The sequence below is a fragment of the Dermacentor andersoni genome, chromosome 7 (assembly GCF_023375885.2).
Source record: "Dermacentor andersoni chromosome 7, qqDerAnde1_hic_scaffold, whole genome shotgun sequence".
NCBI lineage: Eukaryota > Metazoa > Arthropoda > Arachnida > Ixodida > Ixodidae > Dermacentor > Dermacentor andersoni.
Window position 1 is genome coordinate 138837138 of NC_092820.1, and position 9172 is coordinate 138846309.

Genomic DNA, 9172 nt, shown 5'->3' on the forward strand with positions numbered 1-9172 from the left:
CGGAGCTCATATTTTGCCTAAGGGAGCATTGTTAATCGTCAGCGAATGTTATTTTTCTTTTATTTTGGCAGTATTTTTATCGCCATATTGATGCGGTTATCATTAGGGCGGATTTCGTGTGGGCACTGATTTCCTTTTGGTTTTTTTTTTCAATTTCTTCATTTTTGTTGTTGTTATTGACGGTGTCATAACTAGCAAGTTAAAGAAAGTGTGCGCATGTGGTGTTTCTTTGTTGGCAGAATTACTTCTTTTCGCGCAACCAGGTTGTGGATATAACTGTGTCTTTACACACTTTTTCTTCCATTTTTCTAAAAAGAATGATGGAGTGTGCACTAAGTCCTGTCTTCCTACACGCCCTTCTACTTGTACTTTTCCTGGAACGTTACATATGTTTATTACACCAGCGTGGCAGTCGTCACCAAGAACGTCAAGAAAACAAACCACTTGGGCCCAATGAATATTAACATTTTCTGACTAAATATTAAAGGGGCAACGCTACTGTGGTGTACAAGATGCCTTATCGGCATAATGTAGTCGAGTACTTGGTCAGCTCTTTCGCAAAACGCAGCCGCGCGGACCCCATCGTAAAAGCGCCCTGCGATGAGAGCAGAGTCTACGTGCGCCGGGACGGCAAAACACATTGTCGGGACACGAGGTCACCAGGGTCTAGGAAGGCATGAGGTCTAGAATGCGGCTGCCCGAGCATTCATCTCCGGGGTGTGTTTCGCAGACTCTATTGTCCAGAATGAGGGCCAACTCCTTACCAGAATTAGAGAAATTGTAGATTACTATTATGACAAGAATCGCTGATACCCATGCCCGCTAAGGGGCTGGTGAGGGCGAACGAACGTGTGACCCTGAGACTTTTTACTAACATGATGTTATGCCCGGCTAGTTTGAAAGGTGTTGACCCTACGGTCTCCTGCAAGGACCAGCACTGTGGTGAGGTAGCAGAGGTCTACCCCATGGCATGGACCGGCCTGTGAAGTTCAGGCTTAACCACCAACACCAACCCTAATCGGGAGGACTCGGAGGCGGCTATGCTAGGCTGCTCAGGCCTTCAGGTCCAAGTGACATTGGTCTAGAGAGCCAGGACGGCGGTTTCGACCAACGTGGTCTCTGACTAGAGACACCACCCAGTATGTGGGTTCCCACTAGAGAGTCGACTATTCTCTTTAAATGCAATACATTTTCACCACCACCGCCACCACCATATCCACCACCACCAACTCAGGGCTTCGTGTGCGCTAAGTTCTTGACGCTTAGTTCGCGTAGAAGTGAGAGGCACCATGAAGGTCGATTCGCGCACTGCTGCTATCGTTCTTCCTCACAACAGCGTATCCACAGTTAGTGTCGGCGTTCAGCCAGGGAGATGTGCTTATTTGCCTGTGGGCGCGTGGCAGCATGCTTGTCAATTTAGTTCGTAAGCGAATGTTTACAAGATTCTACGCTACCCGCCGTGGTTGCTCAGAGGCTATGGTGTTGGGCTGCTGAGCACGAGGTCGCGGCATCGAATCCCGGCCACGGCAGCCGCATTTCGATGGGGGCGAAATGCGAAAACACCCGTGTACTTAGATTGAGGTGCACGTTAAAGAACCCCAGGCGGTCGAAATTTCCGGAGTCCTCCACTACGGCGTGCCTCATAATCAGAAAGTGGTTTTGGCACGTAAAACACCATAAAACATTCTACGCAGCTAAAGTTACTAATATTACTACGTAAAACTGCCTACTAAATTCCTAACGCAAGCCAATTTGGCACGAAAAGAGAAACTACGAGTTTCTTTAGATATGCATGACAAAATTATTTTGACTTTTCCTGTGGAATCCAGATTGTTTAAAAGATTTCGTATAGGTGGATGACATATATTTGGCAGAATTATTGTTTGTAATGTTTGTACTCTCGTTAGTATTCCCGTTGCAACCAGGTTTTCTCAAACAAGAAGTTCCAGGTAATCATTTTTTCCATCAGATTCATCAACACGCATTTTTCTGACACAAACCGAAGTTAATGTAGCTCTCGTATGGCTCTCGAATGATACTCTTCCCATTTTATAAAGATATTTTTCACAAGCGAAATTTCGGCTGATGTGAGGAGGATATCGTTAGCCCATACCGTTGCGAGTTGCAGAACCATTGTTCACGAAACCCTTGTTCAAAGAACCCTTAATAAAGGGAAATTGAGACATCCACCTAAACAGCTGCCCCGGAAAGGCGGTGGTCCCGGGCTCGAGTCCTGGACTAGGACGAATTTCTCTTCAAATGCGAAACTTTCCTTTCGAGGAACCCGCACGGGTTTCCTTTGTAGGACTTAGCTACGTTTAGGTGGATGTCCCATTTTCCCGTATTAAATACTTCTCTCCACCTTCCGGGTTACCAAAGAGCTCCTACGGCAAGGAACGCTTGTTCAAGGAGGCAGTAACCGTGCCGATCGGCGACTTCTGAACACTGCAGAAGACTGCTTTTCCTACCCACACTAGCCATTACCATTTCCTATATATGCCTTTCGGCATGAAGACCACCTACACTCTGTCAACCCGTCTGATAAGACGACTGCTCCTCGGAATCCGAAACGTGGTTCAAACATAGATGACGTGCTGATCGCTACCACAACATGTTGAGATCATCTAGGAACATTGGTTCAGTAAGCTTCATGTGGGCCGCGGAGGATAACGCCGTTATCGCTGACACTGACAAATGCGTCAGCTCTCGTCCATTAACTTCAGTTTGCGGCAGCAGTTCACAGTAACGAACACTAAATTACTATGGGCTTCCGCATTGCAGCATTATTTGCTATTTGTGCCTGTGAATGAGGTTTGTGTTAAAATCACAGTGTATTGTTTTCTCTTTCTGGTAGCTCAATAGTCTCCCATCGCGTTATATCTCGTGTCACGTTATTTAAGTGCAAATCCGGTATACATACCGTGAAAAAAATTATCTGGGATTTATAGCCCTGATAGTGACCAATTATTTCACATCTCAGTCAGAAGCGTCCTTCTTTTTCCTTTTTCTTTTTTACAGACCAAAGGAAGAGAAGCTGCTTCGGGAGCGAAATTATTATTATGCTGTTGAAGGCACCTTTATTACTGCGACGTCAAGACGCACTGCACCCAATGCCCACGTATTTACTACAGATATATCTGGTAAGGAGGGCATTTATGTTGCTTTGAGCACCCCAAAAACCCATTTGGTGATAGCCTTCACAGCTGGTGACAGGAAAGGAAGGATCCAGGTGTATCTGACAATACCCCCTTGGGATCGCAATAGGATTTTAATGAACTCATGTTCGGAATTCATATACATATCTTTTTGGTGCAACAACCTGTAGTAAAAGTCTCTCAGGCTTACAATTACTTTCGTAAAATGTACAAGAAATAAAGGCTCTCGGTTTTTCTTTTGTGAGACCGTAGAGACAAGTTCACAAATCATGTCATTCTCGTCAAAATTTGTGTCTCGATTGTCTTGGAAATTAGGGGTAACTATGTATTTTTAGCACAACTTTGCTTGGACAGTAAAAAGGTTTCTTCGAATGCTGTGCCAGTTTTGTTCGAGTTTTTAAACTTCATTTTCGTCGAGGTCATGCAGGACATAAACCAGCTGCAGCTGTGTGTCTGACCTAAATGCGTTTTGCGCACTGTTCCGTTGTTTTCAAGGTCGCGTTTGAAAGCAAGCGCAGGTTTAAAGTAAAGCTTATCGGAGGGATGAAAATGAAGAAAAATTGAAAAGCTTATCCTGATCCTGTCAAAAATACTGAAATTTTCTGCGCTTTCAAAGCGCACCTGCGACGCAGGCTTTGGAGGTATGCTCTCTTTATTCTTGACCTTCTTGCCCATATTGCCTAACTCTTAAAACTTCCGAAGTGCAACATTTAAGTGAGGCCAGTTCCAGATATGTCAGAAGTACGTCCACTACACTAGCAAAAGCACCCTGCGCCTAGAAACGACATCACGCACGTTTTACAGATTACACGGTCATCTTAGCTTGACGTACTTCTACGGTAACACTGAAGCATTTAACGCGTCTGCAATGCTACGTGCCTTTCGCCTCTGGAACGCCCTCTCCCCTTCCCCCGCCTGGTAACATAGCGGACACTGACCGTTTAAAGTTCAGGCACACATTCAACTCGCTTAACCCTTCTTAACGTATGCTATCAGACTCACTTTTTGGTTTTATTTTTCTTACTTTTTGGCTCGCACTCTTTTGTCCACTCATCGAGTTGTGTTTTTTTCTTGTTCTGATACACAGTTGTATGTCTCTAATATGTTTCTAACCTTTAGGCTATGCACCTAGCTTGTGTTCTTTGCTGCCTTCTTAGTGCTACGAGATTGGCACTTTTATGTGCTTACTTGTTTATATGAACATTTTACTGGATCTCCATGTAGGGGACTTGTAAGATATTTTACAAGTAACTATTAAAATGAAAATGCTACAGCACTGAAAACTCAAAGGGTCATCAGTTAGCGTTCTTAGTCTAAAAAACGTCTTCACCTCTAACGCACTATACTATAGTTGCTAAGCCTTTCTTTTTCAGATACCACCAAATGGCCGCACTGTCTGGGGACACACAAGGCTGCTCATCTTCGGCTATGAGCAGGAAACTATTGCGATCAGCGAAGAAACATCCGCAGAAAAGGCAATAGTGATGTGTCTTTTCCTTTATTGTGAAAAAGATATCATATATCCGAAAGAAAACGACCAACTGCATGGCTTTGGGCAATAATTTATAAAGCCAGGAGCAAGCAGGGAAATATTATGGGGCAAACAAGATTACAGAATTTTTCACGCTGTTGTGTATTTAAATCAAGCTCATAGAAAATCTTCGGCTTTCTAAGCGACCTGAAAATCTTTAGCTCGATAAATTTTGTTTTTAAACATGAACGTTTCTTTGTTTCCTATATTCTGGCAACAGATAGTATTAATAAAATATTTAACCCAGCAATACATTTTTCTGTCATATTTCTTCTCTACTTTGAATATTCCCCTTTCCTAGAAGGTCATGCCAGTGAAAAATAGTTTGATCAGGTATTTTCGAACAACAATTGGAATAAGAATGCAACAGCATAATGTTTGAATGGTGGCTAATGCTGTCCAGACGTCCTTCTGCTGCACACGGCTCGCGATTTTCGAACGCGCGGCGATGCAGAGAACGGTTCAGAGGGCATTCATGCTTTTTATTTATTTATTTGTTTATTTCTACATACAGCAGTCTTTACAGACGAAGCAGGTGGGCGCATTTGTACAAACACTCATTTAAGACAATAATAATATGGGATCTTGTGCTAGAGATATGGAACAGAAAATGGATGAGACCAAAAGAGGAAACCAAGAAAAAGAAAGAACGAAATAAATAAATACAGAAAGAAAGAAAGAAAGAAAAAAGAAAGAGAGAGTAGGAACAAGTTGGCCCTCTTGTACTGCAAAGGACGATATTCACCCCATCATAAAAATGCACTGGGATAGTGAAATCATGTAAATGTGACAAGTTCACACCAGGAAAAAACGCACTTGCACATGTGATATAGAAAAAGATAACATGAATAAAAAAGAAAAATGTCATTCCATATTACTGTGCAAAATACATGAGTAGTGCCTGCTCAAAATTACCAGGAGAGAAAAATTCTGGGGCTAGATTATTCCACTGGAGAACAGTGCGAGGAAAGAATGAATTTTTAAACAGGGTAGTGCACACACTAAAAACTAGGAAGGGTATCGCAGGAGTGAAGCGGCCGGTTCACTCTTCAAAGCGTCTTTTTACTCTCGCAAAATGTCGAGGAGATTGAAATGCATTGTTCACTCTGTCACCAAGGAGAGAGTGAAATGTGCTTTTCACTCTCCCCTTCAGAGAGAGAGTAGAATGCCCGTTCTACTCCAGCGGTAATAGAGAACAAATCTTCTGCTTCAACTGTAGGTGGCTGACCCCGAACATGGCAATGTATCATTCATGCACGCTGAGTAAAGAACACATCGTTTTGCTTCTAAGAGAACAGGCCGCCGCAGTTCAAAGGAACGCGTAGCCAGAGCTCTACTTTTTCGCTCGGAGTTGCTCCACCGCGCGCGCGCGCTCAAGATCGCGGAACAACACAGCACCGGAGAAAGGTGATCCGTACAGCGAGCAGCACAGCAGCCGCGAAGGCTAGCCAAGGGAGATCGTATGTCAGCCATCTCGCGTCTCCACGAAAACACGACAGTCGTTCGTCATGCCTTGGATATAACAGCAAATCCTCCACGGTAAGTGAATTCTAGCTTAGGTGCACATTCTCCGTATATGTCATGCTATCGCCAGGAAGTCGTCGCTGCGCTTAGCCGACGCGATTGACAAAGGACTAGGTATACGCGCTGTGTCTCGATGTCAATCGAAAAAGCCAGTCGTCGCGATAACTGCATGTGATTTTATCACTTTGCCGTTGTCCGTAAGAGCTTTAAAGATCGCAAACGCTGCCAGAACTATGGTATGTTCAATAAGACGCCAGGCGAGAGGACGCTTAAAGCGGTTCGTTCACCAGCCCGTGATTCCGAGCCTATGCGGAGCGTGATTAGCGTGCGTTTTGTGTGTTTGAATTTATTCAGTTTGGCAGTCTACTGTGTACGGAACGCTGTTGAAATAAGGAATCACATAACAGAAGGCGTCATTTTGCTGGCAGCATGCTTTTTTATAAAAAAACCGCGCGCTTGACGGTGTCTCGCGCAGGGGGAATCTGCGACCACTGAAGTTACGTGCAGCACCAGTGCTAGTTAGAAACTTTGCCGCAGGCATTCAGCTGCATGCTGCAAGAGGTCAGTTGGGCGCGTTATCTTGAACTTACTGAAAAAGCATGAGCAATCCATGTTTTATGCTGAAAAAAGTATAAACCCCATATAAGCGATCTTGCGCGCGGCAGCTACAAGCGACGCGATGGAGATGGCTGTCGCGTTCACTCGTCGCCTACAAGTCGTACTCCATGCGAGCGACGATATTGAGCGACGCCGCCCCGGTGTTGCCGGCATGAGGGCTGCAATCACGCTGACGCGTGCTTTAGTAATTTACGTTGATGTATTTTACTAAAAAAGTAGCATAAAATATTTCCGGAGGTCTTGCCGTAGGTTCTTATCCTTGCACGTATAAAAATTGAATCATTTGCTCGTTCCGCGCCACAATCGGTAGTATTTGAGCGATGTACATCCAGTTCCGGCTTCGCGCTATTGGCTAGTCGCTCATAGCACTTTCGGGCGACGAGCGACGATTTCTAGATTGCCAGAACCGAGCCATCTGTTCAAGCGACGGCCCGTTTTGTCGCTCGTCGCCGTCGCGCACTAAATCGCTCTCACAGTGTTTATCCCTAAGACTGGACTGTTTTTCCTCATGTATTGAAATGGTGTGATTATAGGTAGGTCTGGTTTTGTCTCCTGTTGCGGTTTTCGTGCACGGTGCGAAACTGAAAGGATGCTTATGTCTACGAACTCGGTGAATTGTCGAGCAGCTAGTTATGCATCGGCATCGAATATAACGGCTGCTGTGTGGAATTACAATTGCAAGGGCGCTTTGCATACGCTTATTGTTTTGGACATGCCTGTGCATTTGCTAATATGAGTTGGCGTGTCAGAGTTATGTCATATGAATAGCTAAATCAGCCTTCCTTTGGGGGTTACAAGCGTAATGTGTGCAATTTGCTATTGCATGGCAGATCAAAATGTGTTTATCGCTTGAATATTTTTAGTAGAGAAATAAAATATCAAAATAAAATGTTGCTTTAATTCCGTGTTACCAGTCTGTCGTACACAGAACTATAGGTTGGTGTAATAAACTAATACCTGTGGTTTAACTGCAACTTTTACGTGCCTTCAAGAATCTAAAATGCTAGATTTCAAGCTGCAGGGGTCTGTCAAAAATGAACTCCATTGTGCACCTCATACATGAATATAAGTTCATGCCTTTTAGTAAGCTTAGATGCAGGCCGCAGTGAACTTTCTTGTTAGTATTGAAATGTGGTTAAGCTTGCCATAACAAGCCTTGTTGCCCTTTTTTATAGGCACATCCATATATCCATTGAACTGAAGGACAATATTTTCATCCCTACTGAGCATCATGTTTGCAGCTATAATCCTCAAATTATGGCTTCAGCAGTGGCACAACCAGGGATGGTGCGGGGGGCACACTGGGCACGTGCTTAGGATGTGTCACAAGTGGTGTTTGCGATACACCAGACTCATGACAGACCTATGATGTCTGAAAACGACCAATATTCTATTCATTAGCAGGAGTATTCTAACATTCGTGCCGAACGAGGATGAACTGTCCGTTATTTCTTTTTTGTGTAAATCTAAAATTGAAGTTAATTTAGCAGTTGACTGTTGCAGTCATTTGGATGTTTTGCATGCATTTCACTAAGAAGACTAAGAGCTAAGACTTTCTTTTATTGCCATGGCCTTGACTGTCTTGATGTTGTTTTGCACCATGCCCTTATGTTGACTTTTGCATATGATATTTTTCAGGCACCCGCTTTTATATAACTCAAGAAGGCAGCTGCAAGGACACGATGATGTGAAAGAGCCAGTGCAGCGCGACTTCACGTAGTGCAGAGGAGCCAATGCCAAAAAATCTAAATATATTGGCATGCAATTTGGACAAGAAACCTAGTATGCGGGTATATTAGGTGTACCATTTGACCAAATGTAAACAAAATCAAGATACAGTATGTTACACCAAGATGAAAATTCTCACGTGCTCCAGGTAGTCATTTTAACATGGTATATTTATGTAATGTCTCCGATTGGAAAGTCAAATCAAGTACGCTCTCTGGAGACAAAAACATAGCAGCAAGTGTCATTGAAAAGTTAGAAATGTGTTTTAAAAAAGCTGATTAGTTCTGAGAAGTGACTGCTTTTTGTCTTGCCTCTCAACAGATACATCCATGTGATAAAAAATAGTGGTACAATGAAATTGCATATTTGCTTAGTGACATGGTACATACTTGCAATGAGCACGGTGCCTGTGTTTACTATAAAAAGCAACAGCCCATGCTTGGTTAGGTTAGGCCCACTACAACATGCAGGCATGCGCGATTGGCGCTTTTTTTAATTTCTGTGTCGTGAGGTTTATTGACGTGCGTATAGGTGCAATGGCACGCAGTATGGCTAGTACAAAAAAAAAAGGGGGGGGGGGCAGATATATGTAGCTCACTGTACACGACACAGGGCA

At 43.7% G+C, this 9172-nt stretch overlaps 1 long non-coding RNA gene across 1 annotated transcript; it reads left to right on the forward strand.

Moving 5' to 3' along the window:
• Nucleotides 1-3028: 3028 nt before the first annotated feature.
• On the forward strand, nucleotides 3029-5387 carry LOC140219345 (uncharacterized). The gene is made up of 2 exons (XR_011895550.1): nucleotides 3029-3140; nucleotides 4529-5387. It is a non-coding gene; the product is annotated as an uncharacterized lncRNA (long non-coding RNA).
• The last annotated feature ends 3785 nt before the right edge of the window (nucleotides 5388-9172 follow it).